Source organism: Pan troglodytes, chromosome 13 (assembly GCF_028858775.2).
Source record: "Pan troglodytes isolate AG18354 chromosome 13, NHGRI_mPanTro3-v2.0_pri, whole genome shotgun sequence".
NCBI classification, from domain to species: Eukaryota; Metazoa; Chordata; class Mammalia; order Primates; family Hominidae; genus Pan; species Pan troglodytes.
Genome location: NC_072411.2, coordinates 82,423,426 through 82,449,492, shown reverse-complemented (window position 1 = coordinate 82,449,492; position 26,067 = coordinate 82,423,426). Strand labels below are relative to the sequence as shown.

General features: G+C 35.1%; 1 long non-coding RNA gene across 5 annotated transcripts in view; it reads right to left on the bottom strand.

The window, feature by feature from the left end:
* LOC107973852 (uncharacterized) overlaps window positions 1-26,067 on the bottom strand; it is a 121,747-nt gene that overhangs the window by 88,348 nt on the left and 7,332 nt on the right. For 3 of the 5 annotated variants that reach the window (XR_008546653.1, XR_008546651.2, XR_008546652.2), the window contains exon 2: window positions 3,272-3,473. The exons of the other annotated variants lie outside the window; for them this stretch is intronic. This is a non-coding gene — a long non-coding RNA (uncharacterized LOC107973852). The remainder of the gene's footprint in view (window positions 1-3,271; window positions 3,474-26,067) is intronic. 5 annotated transcript variants of the gene reach the window in all.

Here is a 26,067-nt window from a genome sequence, read left to right as displayed (position 1 = left end):
GTAAAGATGTAAAGGTATTAAAGTATAGATGTTTACATTTTTATGTTCTACTAAATATTTATCTTACTAGTTTGCTTTTCTATTTGTTTTTATTAAGTTGCATAAGCTCACTGTATACGTGTCAAAATCTGTGAAGATTTGAAATTTTACTCTACTTGAAAACTAACAGTCATTCTGCTATAGTTTTATGCATGCAGGCAGAAGACACAAGACTCCTGGGTCAGAGACAAAGGGCATTATTTCTCAAGACACAGGAAGCATCGTGAGCATCAGTATGTTTGGGTCAGTTCTCTTCACCTACAAGTCCTACACGGATGTTGCAGATGGGGCTAGATGACATCTGCACATTCAGTAAGTTGTGCTAAAGGGAAGAAACCCAAAGTTTTTATAATGGACAGTCAGCATTCCTGCCTTTTGCTCCAGAGATAGACACTGTCTATATCTTCCAATGTTGTTTGCTATCCATACATTCTTGAAGACATAGTCCAGAACAAAGGACAGTTAATGCCTTATTTATAAGATGTGCAGAAACACAAATGATCCAGGGAGCTGTCTCTCAGCTATTAGAGATATTCTCCTTTTATCTAGTATATTGCATGTTTTCTCACAATCACTACTTATAATAGCTCTTATGTTTTCTCCTTGTCTGTCTTCCTATGGTCTTTGCTCTGATATGTGTATTATTCAACATAATATGGAAATAATTTCTCTCATTTTGGATACAACTTATTGCTCTACTCTTGGTTGAAATAAAAATAGACATTGTTTAATTGCTATCCTATGAAAATATGTGTCCTTTATTATTTGTTGTATTTTTGTACTGACAAATGATGAATAAAAGGCATAGAAAGAGAAGTGAATGGGAATTTTTCCCAATCAAAAAAAAAGTGCTGTAAGTTTATAACTCCTTTCTATCAATGTAACTGCTATTCATTCAGAAGATTAGCAATGTCAGGACCCTGCTTGGAGGAAGTCATAACGTGGGAGCAAGTCTATGTTTTGTGAGGCTTGAAGCTTCTACAACTTGACAGGGGTTGGAAAAGGTAATGCTGAAAATGGTAAAATACAAAATTACAAACACAAAATTGCTATGGCCTGTCCTGGGGCCCATACAAATATGGGGCCCTGAAACATCAACGAAACATTTTTAGCTTCACAGTAAATCTTCTCTGTCTGGTACAGGATGTGAAAGAAAAGATTCAAGCCAATCACAATATAAAGTTTTTGCTTCTTTAGGCCATACTGCTTCTTTATTAACTCAGCTAAATATGTAGCATTAGTTCCTCAGAGAAAACATTCCATAGTGCCTGCCCTTTATGAACTTGGATAATGCTGTATTTTAGTCCAAAATGAATGACATTTTGTTGAGTATATCATTGGTTGCAAAAATTATTACACCAGATCCAGCAGAATTCCATCAGTGCTGGGGGCGGGGAATGAGGGTGGGATGAATACTACCACAATTTTTTTCATGGGCCCTCTTGGGACCCTTCAAGTGTTAATGTGGGTGAAATCTGTGCTAAATGAATTTGGAAGGTAAAGAAGGGAGGCAAAGAGTTGTAGAAGTATCAGAATATAGAGAACGACACTTAGGAATGTGCATGAAACAAACAGAGATAAAGTGTTTTCAGTTCCTCCTGTTTTGTATTTCTTGTTTACATATATATTATAAATATGTGTATATGTATATATTTGTGTATACACATACATATATAGTATATATGTGTGTATATAGTATATATGTATGTGTATATACATATATACATTAGTATAAATGTGTGTGTATATATTTGTGTGTGTATCAGATATATGTATTTGTGTGTGTATATATTTGTGTGTGTATCAGATATACGTATTTGTGTGTGTGTGTGTTTTAACAGCATGTCATAAAACTGACTTATTTTCTCTGAATTGCCCCTGTCATTTGGCTCATGTTTCAGTTAGCTTAAAAAATTAATATTATTAATTGAGTGTCTAATATTCACATGGTATTATGTAAATCATTGACTACTAACAAGTAAAAATTGTTACAATACTCTTGCTCTTACAGAGTTTATAGTCCTCTTATAGAAATAAAAACAAGTACAGAGATATCTCCAATACCAGATAGAATATGCTTAGTGGCATGAGAAGCAATAGAAGGTTATCTGAATTTAAAGGATTAATACTTTGTAGAGAGCGTATCATTTAGAATGATGCCTGAAAGATGAGATTTGTCTATAAAATAGATACAATAAAGAGTTCCAGGTAGATAGGGGGGCAAAGCCCTGGGGACAGAACATTGCAAGGAACAGGAAACAGTCCAGTTTTAGTTGGAAGGTATATTGGAACTGAAGTATTTTAAAATGGTAGAGTTACATCACTGATATCTTTGTATTCCCATCCCAGTGTAGGTTCTAAGGTGGTTGTCAATGGGTAGAAATCTTTAGCAGGGGAATGGACTGAACAGGAAAGTGATTTTGAAAAGTTAATCTGAAAGAAGTGCATACAGTAGAGTAAAGAGGCCAAAGCGTACTGGGAGATCAGTTTAGAGGTTAACAGATTTAAAAAAAGAAATGTTTTTTGTAGTAAGTATGAAAGCAAAAAGGCTGTACATAGGTCTTATTGTAAAAAGCTAAATCACATGATGAGAATGGGAAGATGCAGAGGGAAAAACAGTAATAAAGTTCTCCGGGTATCTGGCAATCTTGGGGTCTTGAAAGGCAACTTATTTTATTTTTGTGAATCATTACGTTAAGTTTTGCATCCACTCTTCCCCCCCCCCCTTTTTTTTTAACCATTTCATATATAGCACTCCTCTAATGTCCTCTTTCTCTCCCCTTCTCTAAGAAGAATAGGGAAGCATCAGGAGCGTCTGCCATCTTATTCAGCTACTCAGCTTTGCTAGTAGCACTGTGGATTAAAGACCCCCTGCTAACATTGTAGAAGTTGTGCAATGTACCAGAGAAAAAGAAAAGAGAAAATGACTCTTCTTTAAGGGGTAGATGACTTGCCTGAGATTTCTAGACACATAAGTACAATTGACAAAAACATGGACAAATAATTAACTCTAAATGTACAAGAAAAGAGCATCAAGAAGAGATACTTCCCCTCAGAGGAGGGAAAGAAAAACACAGAAATGTGGAGTAAGGAATGAGGTGACTGATGTCAGTTGGCAAAGCTGTGAAAATCTTAACCAAGGAGAGTCAAAATGCTGCAGCAAAATTACTAAATTGTTTGGAAAAGTAAGAGGATAGTAAAGGAGGAGGCACTGGTCAGGGACATAACTTACTAGCAGGTTTGAACGTCAACCATGAATTTCCTGTTCCTGCATTTTATTTCTTCACTGCCATCTTATTCTCATCATCTCAGCCATACCCAGGATGCAAGCAATGAATTCAGGAAGAAAGATGATCTAATGTTATAAAACATTATGAAGCATCATCTTATTCCTGTGAAATTCTTCTTTCTGGATATTTTTGCACTTCTCAGTCCTGTAAGGCAGAATCATACAATTTTCATTTTGCCTATGAAATAGTAACAGATTCCTGACAGTTAGAATTCTTCCTGACAGAGACAGAATGTGATTCAAAGGTTCACAGTGACTGATTTCTATGCCAGAAATGTGTATCGTACTCTACCTGAGAAGCAGATCTACTTGGTATCATTTGTAAAGGATGTAAAATTTTGCCAGTGAAAATGGCAGATTTGTTCAAAGCTGCAGTGTGTCCCTTTTGTGTGTTATGATGGAAATAACCACTACAGTCTACAAAGCAGGATTCTAGGTGTGCTCCATACCTTACTGATTTTGTGGTATTTTGCAGGCTCATTTAAAATATCTAGTCAGGAAAAGTATATAAAAGTATCCAAAAATAAACTGTAAACCTTATATGAATAAAAGCATGTACACAATTCTTATTGCAGATTTATTTATAATTTCCGGTGGCACTCAAATCCTGGAGCAGGTGGATGTTGGGAGAATCTGTTAGAAATGGCTGTTTCAGAAGCTTCCCAAGGTCTGCATATCTGCTCTATGACCTGGCTATTATTTACCAGGAGGACGACCACAATTCAGGGGTTAGGAAAACAGTTTTCACTTTTTCACTTCTCTAAAAACTAAGACAGAAACTTGTTAGAAAATATAACTGAAGGTCAGATCTAGGTTTTGTCAGACCTAAAGCTACAGTTTGGAGGCCTCTTATAGAAAAAGAACGTAAAATCACAAATATGTAACTTGGCACAAAAAGGAACATTTATTTAGAATAAGAAAGGAAATGACAACAAATTATAAATGGAAAAAGGCTATAAGAAAGCACAAACATACAAACTCCAGAAAATTAACATTAAAAAATTAATAAATGTGAACTTGAAAGTTGCAGAAAAATACTACTATACTCCTTTGGTTCCACTTCAACTCTGGAAAAGGGATGCCAGTAGTGAAGATTAGATTATTTAGTAGAGGTCTGATTTTTAGCATGCTATTCTCTCGAAATATCTCCTTTTTGGAAAAACTACAAAATTCACAGGGCTCAGGTAGGAGCCAGATAGGAAACTAAACTATATGTTTCCAAACACTGCTGCCCAAAGACTGATCTTAGGTCCCCTACCTTGGAATTCCCAGGTGTTTAAAATGCAGAATCACCAGCTCACAGAGAGATTTAAGAACCTGGAATCTGGCCCGGGAGCGGTGGCTCACGCCTGGAATCCCAGCACTTTGGGAGGCTGAGGCGGGTGGATCACAAGGTTGCGAGATCGACACCATCCTGGCTAACACGGTGAAACCCCATCTCTACTAAAAACATAAAAAATTAGCCGGGCTTGGTGGCGGGCACCTGTAGTCCCAGCTACTCGGGAGGCTGAGGCAGGAGAATGGCGTGAACCCGGGAGGCGGAGCTTGCAGTGAGCCGAGATCGCGCCACTGCACTCCAGCCTGGGCAAAAGAGCGAGACTCCGTCTCAAAAAAAGAAAAAAAAAAAAAAAAAGAACCTGGAATCTGCATGGTGATCCCACAAATCTGTGTGGTTGACAAGCACCCAAGAAGATTCTAATGACCATTGCATTAACTCCTGAAAATGGCACAAACTCCCATAAAGAAGCAGGGATAGGGATGGATTTAGAGCAGAGTTCTTAGGTACCACCAACGCAGCTTGAGGAATTCCCCCAGATCACAAGTTTAGAGTTGCTGAGAATCTTAAAGTGAAGATGATCACACATTTAAATTCTTTCTTTCCTTCTCCCGAGAAGTATAAATATGAGGAGGGACTTTAAAAAATTCATGAAGAAATGTGATTTTAAGACATAAATAAAAACATAAACTTTATTTCTCAACATGACCTACCTCAAGGTCAAGACAATTTTGTAAGCGATGATACCAGCCATTTAGTCCATCCCTAAAGAACTGAAGATCCTAGGAATTTAACCAGGTCAATGCAGTCTTTTTTACATTATTAACTGAAGAGAAATGCATACCCTTTAAAAATAATTTTTAAGATTAGCAAAAAAAAAAAAAAAAAGTCAGAGGAGCCAAATCAGGACTGCAAGGTGCATTACTAATGATTTGCCACCAAAACTTTTGCAAACTTGCCCTTGTTTGATGAGAGGAAGTGGCAGGAGCATTGTTGTGGTAAAGGTCTCTGGTGAATCTTTCCTGGGGGGTTTCTCTGCTAAAGCTTTGCCTAACTTTCTCAAAACACCCTCATAACAAGCAGATGTTATCATTCTTAGGTCCTCCAAAAAGTCAACAAGCAAAATGCCTTCAGGATCCTAAAAAACTGTGGCAATGACCTTTGCTTTTTTTTTTTTTTTTTTTTTTTTTTTTTGAGACGGAGTCTCGCTCTTTCGCCCAGGCTGGAGTGCAGTGGGGCGATCTCGGCTCACTGCAAGCTCCACCTCCCAGAGTCACGCCATTCTCTTGCCTCAGCCTCCCGAGTAGCTGGGACTACAGGCGCCCGCCACCACGCTCCGCTAATTTTTTGTATTTTTAGTAGAGACGGAGTTTCACCGTGTTAGCCAGGATGGTCTCCATCTCCTGACCTCGTCATCCTCCCACCTCGGCCTCCTAAAGTGCTGCGATTACAGGCATGAGCCACTGCGCCCGGCCAACCTTTGCTCTTGACCAGTCCACTTTTGCTTTGACTAGACAACTTCCATATTTTGGTAGCCAGTCCTCTGATTGTGCCTTGTCTTCAGGATCGTACTGGTAGAGCCATGTTTTATATCCTCTATAATTCATTAAAGAAATGCTTCAGGATATTGATCCCACTGGTTTAAAATTTCCATTGAAAGCTCTGCTCTTGCCTGCAGCCAATCAGGGCACAAGGGTTTTGGCAGCCCTCCAATGGAAAGTTTGCTCACTTTTACTTTTCAGCCTGAATTGTGTAAGCTGAACCAATTGAACTGTCAATGTTGTTAGCTGTTGCGTATGCTATTAATTTTATTAGTCTTCTTCAATTAGGGCACAAACAAAATGACTTTTTTCCTCACAAATTGATGTGGGTGGTCTGTTGCTGTGGGCTTCATCTTTGACATTTTCTAGTCTGTTCCCTAACTTGTTCCCAGAAAACAAGTTATTCACTTGTAAACTGATGATTTATTTGGGGCATCGTTCCCATGAACTTTTCATAAAGTTTGAATGATTTCAGCATTCTTCAACCTGAGCTTTATCATAAATTTGATGTTTGTTCTTGCTTTAATTCTCTGATAGGGGCTATTTTCAAATTGGTTCTTCTTAGTGCCTCAATCTAGATCTTGTCAGACATGTTATAATCACGTTATCACAAGTTTATTTTGGTGCAAGAAAATTTTGAATTCCATATATAGTTTTTTCATAATATACATTTCCGTGAACTTTTTGAAGATGCCCTCATACTTGCTGAAGATGAGGACTTCCTTACTCTCACATTAATCCAGTTTTTTTGCTTCCCATTATTGTTTCCTTGCCTTTTATTACATACTTTTTGTCTGATGCCACTTAATTGTGGGTGGTTCTATTGCCTCCCCTTTCATTCTGGACTCTGAGGACTGAATGAGATTTCAAATCCAACCAGTGCTTTCTTTTTCTTTATCAATATTCCTGAAATGTTACCATATAACTTTGGCTTGATTGAGTCTATTGAAAAGGAACCCTGGGGCTGCTAGTTCCATTTTTAGTCACTACTAATCATTAGAACCATCTTTCTTATCACAAATCAAACTGTCTCTCTTTAAAATTAGCACCATTGGTCATAGTTCTGTCTCTGAGAAATATTCTTCTGGCAGCTGTGTTACCCTTGCATATGGCAGCTTTAGCTACGTTCTAACTAATGAGTATTTAGCTTTGAATGTTTTGTAATGTATCCAAGATGAAGGTATTCTATGAATGTAAAATAGGAATTGATCATCTCAGTGATGATTCCTGGGACAATACCTTCAGAGCCATGCCCTAATTAGATTAAAAACTCCAAAATTTTACTCCAAATAATAACCTGTTTCTGGAGTGAATCACCCAAAAGCCTGGGGAGACTTGTCTTTTGTTGTTTATTTGTTTGTTTCAGTAGTGATTCTCAAACCAGAGTGATTCTCCCTCATTCCACCTGCAGGGATTTAGCAATTTCTAGAAACACTGATGATTGTCACCCTTGGGAGGGGTGTGTTATTGTCATTTAGTGGACAGACACGAAGAATACTATTAAAGATCCTTAAATGTCCAGAGCAGTTCACTCCCACCCCCCAATCCCCACAGCAAGTGATTATCCAGACCAAAATGTCAAGTTTTGAGATTAAGAAACCTTTGTTTGAGAAACCTCAAAGTAGTCAACATAGAAAAAGATATACAGTGATTATTTGCTACTTTTTATCTTTTGGTATTTCTTTCAAAACAGCTCAAATTTTCAAATTCCATGTCATCTTTCACCTGACTTTTTAAAAGTCAAGACCATCATTGACAATGATATTAGTCACTTGGAAGTTTATCTTGGTGAGAAAGGTAGGCTCTTTGAACATCTTTGAATGTTTTTGTGTATGTGTAGCACCTAGGTGGCCTAAGAAAATCAAACCCCTCTACTTCTAGAAAGAAAAACCAAGTGTCAGTGGATGAGAGCCTCACTTTAAGGTAAGATATTCAAAATCAACTTCCTATAAATAAATAAATACTTTAATTCTACCTAAATAAAATAAACAGTAATGTAAATGTGCTTAACATATTAACTGAAGGTGAAGCCAAGAGTAATTTTTAAACATTATTATTCATTTGAGTTTTACAATCATTCATGTGGTATTTAATATGTGCCATGCATTGGGTCAGATGCTAGTGATATAAAGATGGAGAAGACTTGATCTCTGACCTTAGCAAAAAGTCTGGTGAGGGAAACAGAAGTACAAAATGTTTATTTGGAGCTCATAACCTTCTTTCTTATTCCACTGCAAATGAATCAGAAGAGGCCTTCAATCTCCTGCCACCAAAACTTCCAATCCACCAGTATCTGTACCCATGTGTGCTCTGCCTTCTCTGATGACTCAATGAGCCCACTGCCCCTATTCTACACGGGCCAGCTTCTCACACACGATCCCATTTCTGCCACTCAGGGACATTTCTCATGCAATTATCTCTTCTGTCTTCTACCTCATCATGTCATCATTTCTCCTCTCTTCTGTATTATTTATTCAGCACACAAATATGCCATACTATATATCAAAACTAGCCTCCAGCCCTGTGTCTATCCCCACCCCTTTCCACACTCCCTTCACCCACTTAGTTCAAACTCTCAGTATCATTTGATACATGTCATCACTCCCTCTTCCTTTACATCTTTTTCTCTAACTTGAGATTTGATACAACATATTCTCCTGATTTATATCCTTACCCATCTGGCTGCTCCTTCTCAGTGCCCTGGATCCTATACCTATACTGTTTATAATTAACTGAAAAAAGAGCATTTATTTACATTTCCTACTTTGGGGTATATCTCACCCTGTGGTAGGGTCAGACCACATATGACACAGTAAATACAATACCACAACACATCAATTAAGTACAAATAAACAATTAAAATAATTGCCAGCACATCACATTATTTAAAATAGTCTAGTATAATTCTAACATCTCCTCAATCTTGAAATGCTATAGTGTCCCTTATTCTTAGATGGTTCTGTCCACCCCAATGATTCAACATATTCCGTATGTTGATGACTCCTGAATTTAGATCTTCAGCATGAACATCTCCTCAAAATCTTTATACTTGTACCAGGATGTCTAATGGTCATTTCGATCTTTGCAAATGTAAAACTGAGCTCTTGATTCTCTCTCCTACCCCTTGTCAAATATACTTTTCCTCTAGAAGACCACATCACCGCAGTTATCAGCATAAAACATCTAATTCATTAAGGAAAAACTTTGGAGTCACCCTTATACCTCTCTATTTCTCATAGCTTTCCTTTTAATTCATCAAATCCATCCTGTTAGATCTCAACTCAAGTGATATCCAAAATGTATTCTCTTCTCCCTACACCAGCTTAATCCAAGCCATCACCATCTTTCTCTTAGGTTCACTACCTGGGCCCCCAAGAAATCTTCTGTTGTGGTGAATCAGTAGTCAGCTCTGCCCACAGTAGCCAAAGTGTCTCTTACAATGGAAATTATGTCATGTCACTCTGCCGCTAGACACCCTGCGTTAGTTTTCCAACACTCAGAATAAAATCCTAGATCTTTGCTGTGGCCTATTAGATCCTACCTGATTTGACACTGAATATCTCCCTACTCCCATTTCCTGCCATTTTTCTCCTTGCTTATGACAATTTGTTGGCTTCTTTGCAAGTCTCAAACACTCTCTCAACTTGGCGCCATTATATTCATTTTAACCGCTTCCTGAAACAATCTTCACTTGAGTAGTCACCCAACTCATCTCCACAGTTCATTCATTTCATTCAGGTCCTCGCTCACATGTCAATTCCTCAGAGACAACCCTTTCATAATAACACCCCTTCTCTATCCCTGCTATAAATTTCTTCTTAGCATTTATCACTACCTAATATTATATTATATTTTATTTGTCTGAGTATTTTTTCTTTTTATTTTTTTGAGACGGAGTCTCACTCTGTTGCCCAGACTGTAGTGCAGTGGTGCGATCTTGGCTCACTGCAAGCTCCGCCTCATGGGTTCACACTATTCTCCTGCCTCCCTCCCGAGTAGCTGGGACTACAGGCGCCTGCCAACACGCCTGACTAATTTTTTGTATTTTTAGTAGAGATGGGGTTTCACCGTGTTAGCCAAAATGGTCTCGATCTCCTGACCTCGTGATCCGCCTGCCTCGGCCTCCCAAAGCGCTGGGATTACAGGCATGAGCCACCGTGCCCAGCCCTTGTCTATTTTTTCATTACCCCACTGTCATATAATCTCCACAACCTCTAGGTTTGTTTTTGTTTTCCCTTCTATTCCCAGCATCAAGAACTATTCTTGGAATATAATAAATACTCAATAGATATTTGGTGTAATACAGAATAAACTAGTCTCTGTATTTAGCCTGACATCACCTAGAATATGTATTCTTAACTTTTATAAACATTTTTCATTTTGCCTATCAACCTTGTACTTTTAAAAGCAATATATCTATACTGTTTATAGTTAACTGAAAAAAGCGCATTTATTTACATTTCCTACTTTGGGGTATATCTCACCCTGTGGTGGAGTCAGACCACATATGACACAGTAAATACAATACCACAACACATCAATTAAGCACAAATAAACAATTAAAATAATTGCCAGCACATCACATTATTTAAAATAGTCTAGTATAATTCTAACATTTTTTAAATAAACCAAAATATATTTACAAGAGTTCGCATGCTTTTCAGCTAAAATAGCATGACCTCTGGATGTTGTCTTAGAAATGGGAGAAACTTGAACTCTCCAAAGAGAATTGCAGTATAACTAATCACTCTAAACAATGTTTTGATGCAAGAAGCAATATATCCGTCTTTTCTGTAATAGGTTTTGATGCATTCCCTGACATCTACAATTTGAAGTTCAACAAATTGACTAAACTGGAAATGTACTTTGTCAATAGCAAATGGAATCATATATTTCAGAATCATCCTAAAAACAGTGCAACTTAAAATATATCTGAATAATGTTAGTGAGTGGTAACACTCAGACTAGAGACTGATGTTCTCACTGTTCCTGTGTGGACGTTGATATGTTATAAACCTTCCAGAAGCACTAAAAATGAGGAGTGAAAAACTCTTCACTTCAGTCTTGTTGAGAATAAAGTTTCTAATAGCTCTTATTTGGCATTAGAAAAGTAATTGTCTGCTAATATGGTATTGAAGCACTAGATTTGGAAGGAAGAGGCCTGGCTTCTAGTTATTGTTCATCCACTTAGTTACATGCCCTTATGCCTCAATTTCTTCATTTTTCTCATTAATTAAGAAAAGAGGGAGTGATACAAAAATAATTACATTCTGTGTATTCTACTTGGGATCAATTTGCAAAATAAGTCACAAAGCTGCTTATTGGACGAGCTGAAATTTGAATTTTTATCAGTCAAAATAGATGAGGTTATGGTGGAATAATAAGCAACTTCTCTATCCCAGTGGCTTAAAATAATAAAAGTCCATTTCCGATTCATGTTACATGTCAGCAAGCATAGTATGCTCCTGTTGGTAATTCAGAGACCTGGTTAATGGAAATTCCATCTTGACACATTTTCTACAATCACTGAGACAGAAAGAAAGAAACATGGCAGTTAACGTTTATGACCATAAGTCACACACTTCTCACATTTCACTGATCGAAGTCACATGAATTTGCTTAACCTCAAATGGAGGGGGAAAATATGCCCCTCTGTAGGTATGGAAGGAAAACCAGAATGTTTTTGAGTAGTTTCAGTGTCTACCACAGAAAGCAATCTGGATCAAGAGACCATACTGTTTACTGGTGTGTCAGAGGCAAACCTGTTGGTAGTTCCTGGCATACACAGGAACTACTAACTTTCTAACTGCTAAATAGATAGTCACTGCTATCTATTTCTCTAGAAAGTTTACTAGGGAAAAATAGGAAAAAAAAAAAAACCTTAAACAGATTATGCTGAATAGAAGGACATTTTTTGTGTCTTCTACTTGGAAACACGATATAAAATATATCTGTGACATAAAAATATATGTATGACATGATCTTAAAATGAAATATTGATTTTTAATTGAGTAGATTTATAGTAACAAATTTAAGCTTATAAGTAATCATGTCATGTGCAAAATAACTATTTTTTTTTTGAGATGGAGTCTCACACTGTTGTCCAGGCTGGAGTGCAGTGGTGCAATCTGGGCTCACTGGAAGCTCAGCCTCCCGGGTTCACACCATTCTCCTGCCTCAGTCTCCCAAGTAGCTGGGACTACAGGCACTGGCCATCACACCTGGCTAATTTTTTGTACTTTTAGTAGAGATGGGGTTTCACCGTGTTAGCCAGGATGGTCTCAATCTCCTGACCTCGTGATCCGCCAGCCTCAGCCTCCCAAAGTGCTGGGATTACAGTCATGAGCCACCACACCCTGCCCAAAATAACTCTTTAAATTTTGCTATTACTGATAATAATCAAGTAACAGAAAAAAATGTAAACTGAAAAATAATTTTAAAAAACATGTTCTAATTTTTCAAAAATAAGTGATATTTTACATAACATTCAAAAGCGCAAAGTATCTACAGTGAAAAACATGCCATTCCCATCTTTCTTGCCCTAGTCATCCAGTTTTCTTATAGCACAAAAAAAAATTGTTTTTACTATGTTGTCCTTAGAATTTATGATACTTTTTATCTTACAGAATTGTGTGTGTATAGCTGAATTTATTAACCTTTGATGGGTCCTGTTCTTTATCATTCATAAAAATGTATTCTAAATACCAAGATGATAAAAAAATTAAATAAAATCCCATGTTTCTTTCAGTACATTTGTAGTTTTTTAATTCTTTAATTTTAATTTTTGTGAGTACATATTAGGTATATATATATGTATATATTTATGAGTACACGAGATATTTTGGTACAGGCCTACAATGAGTAACAATCACATTATGCAAAATGGGGTACCCATCCCTTCCATAATTTATCCTCTGCATTACAAACAACTATACTCCTTTAGTTATTTTTAAATGTACAATTGAATTATTATTGACTATAATCACCCTGTTGTGCTATCAAATACTAGGTCTTATTTATTCTTTCTAAGTATTTTTTGGAACTCATTAACCATTCCCACCTCCCCTCACAACCCTTCCAGTACCTTTCCCAGCCTCTGGTAACCATCCTTCTATTCTCTGCATGAGTTAATTATTTTGATTTATGGTTTTATTTTTCATTCTTACATGTATAAAGCATTCAGAATTTATTGTTGATGAAAGACGTGAGACCACAATACTAGCTTATATTCTTATAATTAGGTATGTGATTGCTCCAATAATACTTATCGAAAAATGAATTTCTTTCCACAAATTGCAAATGTCAGTTTTGTTATATTCTAAATTCCCACATATACTTAGGTCCATTTTTGAGTTTATGAATATATCTCATGAGAAATATTTTAAATTCAGCATTTACTACATTGTGACATGATTTCAAAAAAAACGTAAATACTTTTTTACATAAAATGTCTATGAAGGGAAGTGCTTTCAGAATCATGGAATAAGGATCTCCCAAAAACCTATTCTTCATAAAATCAATGAGAATAATAGAGAAAAAATCAAAATCAACTTATCAAAACTAGAAATTAACCAATAGTTTTCAACTATCTAGGGATCATTTATTTTAGAAAATTGGTTGAATCTTTATAAGACTAGTAAGCTTTGTGGTGTTTTAACTTGCTCTAATTCCATCCTACACTTACCACCTTTATTGTAACCTTGAAAACCAAGTGTCTTGCATCCTACTGTGAAAACCTTTAAAGTAGTGACCACTGAGTTGAGAGAATAGATTTGGAGCTCCCCAAGAAGTCCCATTTCCAAAGAATTGTTGTCAGTTGACCAGTTTGGTAGCTCATTAGAAACCACCTCTCGCAGGACTTGTCTTTATTTGACCTATCTCAGAACATGCTCTTTCTTCAGGGGTATTTGTCTACAACAGTCAAAGGCAATTGTTCAACATTGCTGCTGCCTGAGGCAGTGATAACCACTGGGGCAAACAAGAGGCTGACCAAGAAACTAAAAAGAAAACCTAGGGATTAGGTATTTACCAGGGGCTATGAAAAGCTCTGACAGATTCCTGGAAATCTAGAAGGTCACAAACATGTGCAAAGCTGTGTACATGCCCAGGGTCATGAGCATGCTCATGAAAGTCTTGAAAAGATCCAAAATCCTCACTTCTGGCTGTACGTAATCAGGTAGGTGTAGGCTAAGGCATAATTGTAAACAGCCAGAACATCAATGCTATGACCTAACATACATGCAAAGCCACTTGGCAAAGACAGAGAGACTTATTGATTTAATACCTTTAAGGAAATCTCTGTTCAGTCATTAGCCAACCACTGAGCAGCTGAACAGAAGCTTCAGGGACTACACAAGACAAAGGGTACAGACTTTACCAAATTAGTTTAGAAAAGTCACCGAACAAACAAACAGCAAAACAACAAACCCTAGTGAAGAGATCTGATTTCTAAAGCTGCTATATGTATTATTTAAGATGTTCAGTTTTCAGCAAAATATCATGAGACATACAATGAAATAGTAAAACATGGCCCATAAACAGAAAAAATAATTACTGGAAACTATCTGCAACAAAGCCCAGATGTTGAACTTAAGATACAAAGATTTTAAATCAGCTATTATAAATATGTTCAAAGAACTAAAAAAAAAAAATCACGTCTAAAAAAACTAAGGAAACATCAGAAAGATGTTTCACCATATGTAAAATAATAATAAAGATTTAATAGAGAGGATCAACAGCATATTCGGGCTGACAGAAAAAAGAATCACCAAACTTGAAAATTGATTAAGACTACCTTATTGGATATACAGAAAGAAAAAAGAATGAAAAAAATGAAGAGACTCAGGGACTTTTGGGACAACATGTGCAAAATGAGAGTCCCAAGAAAGAAGATAAAAAAAGGACAAAATTTGTATGTGAATAATTAATGTCATAAATCTTTCACACTTGATGAAAAAAATTAATATTCATATCCAAGAAGTTCAATAAAATTCAAGTAGGATAAATTTAAATATATTCACACCTAAACACATCATAGTTAAACTTTTAAAAGCCAAGGACAAAGAGAAAGTCTTCAATGTAGCAAGAGAAAAGTGGCTAATCATGTACAAGGAATCTTCAGTAAGATTAACAGCTGATTTCTTATCTTAAACTATGAAGTCCAGAAGACAACTTGGGATGACATTTTCAAAGTGCTGAACCCAGGAATTCTATATCAAGAAAAACTATTACAAGGAACTTAAACAAATTTGAAAGAAAAAATCAAACAACCCCATCAAAAAGTGGGCAAAGGATATGAACAGACACTTATCAAAATAAGACATTTATGTGGCCAACAAACATTTAAAAAGTTCAACATCACTGATCATTAGAGAAATGCAAATCAAAACCACAATGAGTTACCATCTCATGCCAGTCAGAATTGTGATTAAAAAGTCAAGAAACAATAGATGCTGGTGAGGCTGTGGAGAAATATAAATGCTTTTACACTGTCGGTGGGAGTATAAATTAGTTCAGCCATTGTGGAAGACAGTATGGCAATTCCTCAGGGATCTAGAACCAGAAATACCATTTGACCAGCACTCTCATTACTGGGTATACACGCAAAGGAGTATAAATCATTCTACTATAAAGACACATACACACATGAACACATATGTTTATTGTAGCATTATTTACAATAGCAAAGACTTGGAACCGACCCAAATGCCCATCAATGATAGACTGATAAAGAAAATGTGGTATATATACATGATGGAATACTATACAGACATAAAAAGGAATGAGATCATATCCTTTGCAGGGACATGGATGAAGATGGAAGCCATCATCCTCAGCAAACTAATACAGGAATAGAAAACCAAACACAGCATGCTTTCACTCATAAGTGGGAGTTGAAAAATGAGAACACATGGACACAGGGAGAGGAACAACACACACCACGGCCTGTTGGGGGGTGGGGGTAGAAGGGAGGAAACTTAGAGAATGGGTCAATATGTGCAACAAACCACCATTGCACACATATACCTATGTAAAAAACCTGCACGTTCTACACATGTATCCCAGAACTTAAAGTAAAATTAAAAACATAAACAAAAACAAAAACAGCTATTCCTCAAAAAGGAAGAGGTTAAAATAATTGTAGTTAAACAAAAATCGAGACAATTCATTGCTATTAAACATGACCTACAAGAAATAGTATAGGAAGTCCTTCAGATTGAAATAAAATGACATTAGAGGGAAACTCAAACCTACATGAAGAAATAAAAAACACATTAAAATGTAACTACATAGGTACAGAAAAATATAAAGTAAATATATTTTTGTTTGTTACTCTTATTTTTCAGAAGATAAAAGAATAAAATTGCAAGAAACAATAATTACAAAACTGTGTTCATGCTTGTACAAAGATGTAATGTAAAGAAAAATTGTAATGTATAAAGCTTACAATACTAGCACAAAAGATGAAGAAGATAATAAAAATACACTAGAACAAAGTTTCTGGGTAAAATTGAAACTTAGCTGGTATTAATTTAAACTAGATTATTATAGGTGATCGTGGTAATTATAATCCCCAGGCAACTTCTAAGAAAATAAATCCAAAACAAGAAAATTAAAGTGATATAAAAATATTCCTTTAATACAAGAGCAAAAAGTAAAACTAATAAAGAAAAAAACATATGCCATATAGAAAGCAAAGAGCAAATCAGTAGACAACTCTTGTTAGTAGTTGCATTAAATGTAAATGGATAAGCACTCAAAAAAAAATCTATTACCAAAATGGATAAAAGACTTTATTCAAACTATATGCTGTCTACAAGAGACACACCTTAAAACATGCAAATTAATGAAAAGTAAAAGAGTGGAAGAAGATACATCATGCGAGAGCAATAAAGTGGCTATATTAATATTAAAAACAGACAAAATAAAGAGTATGATGAAAAAATTGTTACTATGCACAAAGAAGAAGCTTTTGAAATAATAAAAGGACCAATATATTGGAAAGACATAATAACAAAATATGCACCTAACAACAAAGAAAAATATGTGGAGCAAAAATTGATGAAATTTAAGGGAGAAATAGAAAATTCAACAGTAATAGTTAGAGTCTTCAATATGCCAGTTTCAATAAGTCTTCTGCTACATGATTGCAATGGAAGGACAAAAAACATAGAAGACTTGAGTAACACTGTAAACCAAGGAAACCTAATAGACATCTATGCAACACTCCACCCAACAAGACATTTCACATTTTTCTCAAACAGACATCAAAGCTTTTTCCAAGACAGATCATTTATAAGACCATGAAACAAGCCTCAATTAATTTTAACTGTTTGAAATAACTTAAGGTGTTTTCTAAGGTGCTTAACATCATTGATCATCAGAGAAATGCAAATCAAAACTACAATGAGATATTATCTCACCTCAGTTAAAATGGCTTTTATCAAAAAGACGGGCAATAACAAATGCTGACAAGGATGTGGAGAAAAGGAAATCCTCATACACTGTCGGTGGGAATGTAAATTAGTACAATGATTATAGAAAACAGTTTAGAAGTTCTTCAAAAAATCTACAAATAGAGCTACCATACAATCTAGCAATCCCACTGCAGAGTATATACTCAAGAGAAAGGAAATCAGTATATCAGAGATATCTGCACTCCCATGTTTGTTGCAACACCATTCACAATAGCAAAGATTTGGAAGCAACCTAAATGTCCATCAACTAATAATTGGATAAAGAAAATGTGGTACATATACAGAATGGAGTACTATTCAGCCATTAAAAATAATGAGATCCTGTCATTTGAAACAACATGGATAAAACTGGAGTCATTATGTTAAGTGAAATAAGTCAGACACAGATAGACAAACTTTGCATGTTCTCATTTATTTGTGGGTGCTAAAAATCAAAGCAGTTGAATTCATGCAGACAGGGAGTAGAAGAATGGTTACCAAAGTCTAGGAAGAGTAGTAGGAGGAGTGGGAGGGAGAAGGAAGTGGGAATGGTTAATAGGCAAAAATATGTAGTTATAAAGAACGAATAAGATCTAGTATTTTATAGCATAACAGGGTGACTATAATCAATAATTAATTGTACATATAAAAATAACTAAAAGAGTATAATTGGATTTTTGTAACACAAAGGATAAATGCTTGAGGGTAGGGATACCCCATTGCCTAGGATGTGATTATTGCTTACTGCATGCCAGTATCAAAGTATCTCATGTGCCCCATAAATGTATATACTTACTATATACCCACAAAAATAAAACAAACCAAAGTATGTTTTCTGACCACAACAGAATGAAATTAGCGATCAAAAAACAAAGGAAATTTGGAGGATTCACAAATATTTGAAAATTAAGCAAACACTTCTAAATAATCCACGCATCAAAAAAGAAATCACAAGGAAAATGAGAAAATACTAGAGATAAATGCAAACAAAAACACAGCAAAAATTTATTGGATGCAGCTAAAGCAGTGCTTAATGGAAAACTTATAGCTGTAGATGCCTATATAAAACAAGAAAAGACCAGGTGGTGGTTAATGCCTGTTATTCCAGCAATTTGAGAGGCCAAGGCAAGTGGACCAGCCTAACCAACATGGTGAAATCCTGTCTCTACTAAAAATACAAAAATTAGCCAGGCGTAGTGGCAGGCACCTGTAATCCCAGCTACTCGGGAGGCTGAGGCAGGATAATTGCTTGAACCCGGGAGGTGGAGGTTGCAGTGAGCCAAAATCATGCCACTGCCCTCCAGCCTGGGCAACAGAGCCAGACTCAGTCTCAAAAAAAAAAAAAAGAAGAAGAAGAAAGATGTGAACTAAAGTATATACATTATGTGATCTTCCTATTTCTGTAGTTTCTTGAGAATTTATACATCATGTTTAGTGTTTTGTACAAATCTGCCTTCCTTTTCATTTGTTAACTCTCCTTCATTTGAGAGTACTGGCAATCAATGAACTCTGCGTTAACTCTTGTATTGGTTATTGAATTAAGCACAGATTCATCAGTGCAATTTCTTATCAAAAATGTGTGCGATTTTGCAATTCTTCAACATGTTAGCAAGAAAACGTTAGCTTTGCTGCCTAGAAAAAAAATACAACTATTAGATGGTACATCTTTTAATTGTCAAAGCAGATGCACCTATGAGGCCATATTTTGCCATTGTGCATTTGAAATCACTAAATACCCACATCAAAAACTTAGAAAGATCTCAAATAGACAACCTAACATCACAACTGAAAAAAGTAGATAATCAAGAGCAACCAACCCCAATGCTAGCAGAAGACAAGAAATAAACAAAGTCAGACCTGAAATGAAAGCTGTTGAGACACAAAAAATAACATTCAAAAGATTATCAAATCAAAGAGTTTGGTTTTTGAAAAAATTAATAAGATAGGCCACTAGCTAGAATAATAAAGAAGAAAAGAGAGAAGATTCAAATAAACACAATTAGAAATGACAAAGTGGATGTTACCACTGACCCCACAGAAATACAAATAACCACTAGAGACTACTATTATAAATACCTTTATACACACAAATTAGAAAACCTAGAATAAGTTGATAAATTCCTGACATATACATCCTCCCAGAACTGAAATAGGAAGAAATTGATTCCCTGAACAGACCAATAACAAGGTCCAAAATCAAATTAGTAATAAATCATCTACCAACCAAAAAACAAACAAACAAACAAAAAAACAGGACCAGACAGATTCATAGCTTTGACTTCTAGCAGATGTACAAAGAAGAGCTGGTACCATTCCTACTGAAACTATTCCCAAAAATTGAGGTGGAGGAGGGACTTCTCCTTAATTCATTCAATGAGACCAGCATCATTCTGATATGAAAATATGGCAGAGACAATTCAAAAAAGATAACTCCAGACCAAAATCCTTGATGAACAGTGATGCAAAAATCCTCAACAAAATACTTGCAAACTGAAACCAGTAGCGGGTCAAGAAGCTAATCCACCACAATTAAGTAGGATTTATCCGTGGGATGAAAGGTTGGTTCAATATATGCAAATCAATAAATGTGATTCATCACATAAACAGAACTAAAGACTAAAACCACATGATTATCTCAATAGATGCAGAAAAGGCTTTCAATAAAATTCAACATCCCTTCATGTAAAAAAAAAAAAAAAACTCTCAACGAACTAAGTATTGAAGTAATATACATCAAAATAATAAGAGTCATCTATGACAAATCCACAGCCAACAAGCCAACATCATTCTAAATGGGCAAAACCCGGAAGCATTCCCCTTGAAAACTGGCATAAGACAAGTATGCCCTCTCTTACCACTCCTTTTCATCATAGGATTGGAAGTCCTGGACAGAGCAATCAGGCAAGAGAAAGAAATAAAGGGCATCCAAATAAGAAAAGAAGTCAAACTATCTCTCTTCACTGAATAAGATTCTTTACCTAGAAAACATTAAAGACTTCACCAAAAGGCTCTTAGACTGATCAATGAATTCAGTAAGGTGTCAGGATACAAAATCAATGTACAAAAATTACTGGCACTCCTGTACACCAACAAGAGCCAAGCCAAGAATGGAATCAGGAACACAATCCCATTCACAACCGCCACAAAAAGAATAAAATACTTAAGAATACAGCTAACCAGGGAGGTGAAAGATCTTTACAATGAGAATTACAAAACACTGCTCAAAGAAATCAGTGATGACACAAACAAATGGAAAAACATTCCATGCTCATGGATGGAAAAGATTAATATCATTAAAATGGCCACACTAACCAAAGCAATTTACAGATTTAATGCTATTTCTATCAAACTACCAATGACGTTCTTCACAGAACTAGAAGAAACTATTTTTAAATTCATATGGAACCAAAAAAGAAGCCTGAATAGCCAAAGTGATCCTAAGCAAAAAGAGCAAAGCTGGAGACATCATGTTACCCAAATTCAAACTATACTACAGGGCTACATTAACCAACACAGCATAGTACTGGTACAAAAACAAACATACAGACCAAAGAAACAGATTAGAAAGGCCAGAAATAAGCCTGCACACCTACAACCATCTGATCTTCAACAAAACTGACAAAAACAAGCAATGGAGAAAGGACTCCCTATTAAATAAACGGTGCTGTGATAATTGGCTATCCATATGCAGAAGATTGAAACTAGACTCCTTCCTTATACCATATACGAAAATAAACTCAGGATAGATTAAAGATTCAAATATAAAACCAAAACTACACAAACCCTGGAAGACAACCTAGGCAATACCATTCTAGACATAGGAACTGTCAAAGTTTAATTAGATCCCATTTGTCAATTTTTTGTTTTTGTTGCGATTGCTTTTGGCATCTTTGTCAAAAGCAATCGCAACAAAAACAAAAAATTGACAAATGGGATCTAATTAAACTTCAGAACTGCTGCACAGCAATACATAATTAATAAATAAATAAATACATCAACAGAGTAAACAAACAACCTACAGAATGGGAGAAAATATTTGCAAACTATGCATCTGACAGATGTCTAATATTCAGCGTCTATATGAAACTTAAACCAATTTACAAGAAGAAAACAAATGACCTCATTAAAAAGTGGGCAAAGGACATGAACAGACACTTTTCAAAAGGAGGCATATAAGTAGTCAACAAGCATATGAAAAAAAGCTCAATATCTCTGATCATTAGAGAAATGGAAATCAAAACCACAATGACATACCAGACTTACACCAGTAGGAACAGCTAATTATTAAAAAGTCAAAAATTCACAGATGTTGGTGAGGTTGCAGAGAAAAAGGAATGCTTATACACTGTTGATGGGAGTGTAAATTTGTTCAGTCTTTGTGGAAAGCTGTGCGGCAATTCATCAAAGAGCCAGAAAGAGAAATACCATTCGACCCAGGAAGTCCATTACTTGGTATATACCCAAAGGAATATAAATTATTCTCCCGTAAAGACACATGCATGTGTATGTTCATTGCAGCACTATTCACAATATCAAATACATAGAATCAGCTTAAATGCCTATCAATGACAGATTGGATAAAAAATGTGGTACATATACACAATGGAATACTATACAGTCATAAAACAGAATGAGATGATTTTCTTAGCAGGAACGTGGATGGAGCTAGAGGCCATTATCCTTAGCAAACTAATGCAAGAACAGAAAACCAAATACTGTATGTTCTCACTTATAAATGGGAGCGAAATGATGAGAACACATGGACACAAAGAGATAAACAATAGACATTGGAGTCTACTTGAGGATATAGGGTGACAGGAGGGAGAGAATTAGAAAAAAATAACTATTGGGTACTAGCCTTAGTACCTGGGTGACAAAATAATCTGTACAACAAATCCCTGTGACATCAGGTTACCTAAAAAACAAACTTGCACATGTACATTTGAACCTAAAAGTTTTTAAAAGAATCGATTAATAATAATAAACCATAATAATAATAATAATAATAAACCTTCATAAAGGACAAAATTAGATGATTATCTCAATAGCAGCAGATAAAATATTTGATAAGGATTAAAAACCTACAAAAATGGAAAAACATTTCATTTTCATGAATCAGTAGAATGAAGATGGCAATACTCCACAAATGTATCTACAGATTCAGCATAATCTTTCTCAAAATTCCATCTGGCTTATTTGTAAAAGTTGATAACCTGATTGCAACACTTATATAGAACTTTAAGGGACAAGGATAGCCAAAAATCTTGAAGTAAAGAATGAAGTTGGAGGACTCACACTGCCTAATTTAAAATCTTATTACAAAAGCTACAGTAATCAAGACAGCATGGTACTGGCATAAAGCTAGACATATAGATCAATGGAAGATAGTCAAGAATCCAGAAACAAACCCTTACATTATGATCAACTGATTTTTGAAAAAAGTGGGAGAAAGAATCGACTTTTCAACAAATGGTGCTGGGACAACTAGATATCCACATGCACACACACACACACACACACACACACACACTGTAGACTTCTACCTCATAACACATACAAAAATTAACTCAGAATGAATCACTCTAAATGTAAGAGTTCAAATTACAAAACTCTCAGAGGAAAACATAAAAGTAAATTTTTGTGATCTCAAATTAGGCATTTTTTCTTATATAATTCAAAAATCTCAGGCAACTAAAAAAGGACAAATTACTCTCCATCAAAGGTAAAAATTTATGTGCTTCAAATGACTCATTAGGAAAGAGAGGAGACAACCCACACAATGGCAAACAAACTACAAATCATATGTCTGATAAGGCACTTGTATCCACAAATGTAAATACCTCTTTAAAACAACAATTTTAGAAACCCAATAAAAAGGTGGGCAAATGATTTGAATAGGCATTTCTCCAAAGATATATAAACAGCCAATGAACATATAAAAATGTTCAACATCATTATTCATTTGGAAAATGCAAAAAGAAGCATAATGATATACAACTTCACCCTCACTAGGATGACTAATATCCAAAAGATAGAGAACACCAATTGTTGGCAAGGATGTGAGAACTTGGAAGCCTGATGCATTACTGTAAACATTGTGACACAGTGCAGTTACTTTGTAAAAGTAATGGATGAACCTTGAAAACATGCTAAATGAAAGAAGCCAGAGAGAATTGTGCACATATTGTATGATTTCATTTGTGTAAAATTCACATAATGGCAATTCCACAAAAACAAAGCACAGGAATGATTACTAGGGTCTGGCAGGAAAACGTTTGGGCAATGATTGTTAATGTGTCAGAAGATCTTTTAGGGGGTGATGAAGTGTTCTGAAATTATGTAATGGCAGCAGTTGTATTGAATTGTATACTTCAATAGGACTTTTTTTTTGCTATGTGAAATACATTGCAATAAAGCTGTTATTATGAGAAATAGTCTATGAGTCATGTTTAGTTTCAAATCTGCTCTACAAAACAATGGTATTTTCTCTCCTATCCATCTACACATGTGCAGTTTCTGGGTATTTCAAAATGTATATATTTGACTCTTTACTAATTGATGAAAAATCAACTTCCTGTTGTTATGAATCAGCAATTCGCTTCTATGCAGATGTATTGATCCCTGGACTGTTATAAAATTTATTTGAGTATTTCCAGTATTTATCTAAGATAGTATCATACATATGGATCATTTCTGGAAAGGTTCATTGTACCTTCCTAACTAGGAAGACGTTAACAAGTCCTACTGATTTTTATCAGACCAATACAATTACATTACAATTTTAAGTATTTAAAATTTGTCAACCAAAGATACTTCTTTATATCATTTAGCATGTGTCACCAGTTAGCAATGAGAATTAAAGGAAAATCAGATTAACATATTTACACTGCCATTCTGTTATTCAACATAACCCAATTTGGAAGAGAGTATTGTCACTTCTGCAGAGGAGTAAATTTATCAATTTATATAGGTCATTCTTATTTTGCTCCTCCATGAATTCCTTATCTATTTCACACAGGAACTCTTTGGGAAAACACTAGTATGAGAGAGCAACAGAAGTGTAAATTTTCTAACACTTGTTTCTGTCAATATTTTCTTTTGAATTCTCCCTTGTTCCATTACAAGTTTGGAGCTCAATCATTTTCTAGTCAATATAGCTCTTTGTATCTTTTGACTGAACCAGGAAATAAGAAGAGGAACTAAGGAACATCAGAATTGTGATTGGTAATTACAAAAAAATCAATTTTAGTCAGAAATACACTACTTTGTTTCACTTGACAATTGACTAGTGCAAGAAAACTGGATTATAAATACTCTGATCGATATAGTACACATAAAACACAACAAATTAGATTAACTGCACATAAGTAAATAGTAAGTAACTACTTAATATTTAGGCTTTTATCATCCATATCATATGATATGCATTGCATAGCATAAGTAATTAAAAGTTACTTTCATATCGACTCTAAGAAAATATTTTCAATTTTATCCTAATTATTTCTTTATAAGCCATAATGAATATTAAGATTCCTAGTTGTAATATGAGTGGCAAAGCCATAGACCTTATTGTGTTTTAGATCACTTTCTGAAAGTTTTTACGTGGAAAGAATTTGTACACAGGATAATTATCATAAATGTGATGTATTTAGGAGAGTATGATTAGCTGAAATTTTCTTTTAAAATTGAAAATACTAAAATTATGACATTATTTTTGTATACAATCAGCAATTTAAATCAAATGCCCTAGATATGTCCCATCAAAATTTTTCTTTGCAAATAAAATAAATTGTTGTATTATTTGCAATATCCTGATTTCTTCTGTGTCTTAAATGACTAAGCTAGATGCCTATCTTCTTCAATAGGTAAAATTGGGTGCTTTTATGTGCGAGAGTAAAATTCTCCACTTGATTTTTTGAAATGATTGAAAGACAAAAGAATTGCTTAATTGCCAAAAAAGGGATTTAAGTTGACTTACAATTTTACGGTTCACCAGCTGTTGTTCATATATTTGGAAAGTATATCACAATATTCATAATATTAATATCTTGGGGTTTTTCCTCCATGCTAAGTTCCCTTGGGTTAGTTAAGGGTAAGGGGTGGCAAATTGAGATGCTGTCTACCAAAAAAACTATAACTACAACAGTAAACTTAGCAGAAACAAAAACACTCTAATAAATGTAAGTCAAAATTTAGACCAAAAGTCAAAGCCTGATCTTGTGAAGGCAAATATTCTCTACAAAAGTGTTATTCTGGGCCCACAAAATCTTCCTTTCTGTTAATTTTAAATAATTTTAATTTGTCTTCTATGTTTAAAAATTGGAATATTTTACACCAAAAACTAGATATCTGGCTTTTCTTTAAACAAAACAAAACACCACCACACAATCTGGCAAACCCAGGCCCATTTTTCTCATGTATCAAAAAAACAGTAGAAATGAAAAAAGCATTTTTTTTAAGATGGAG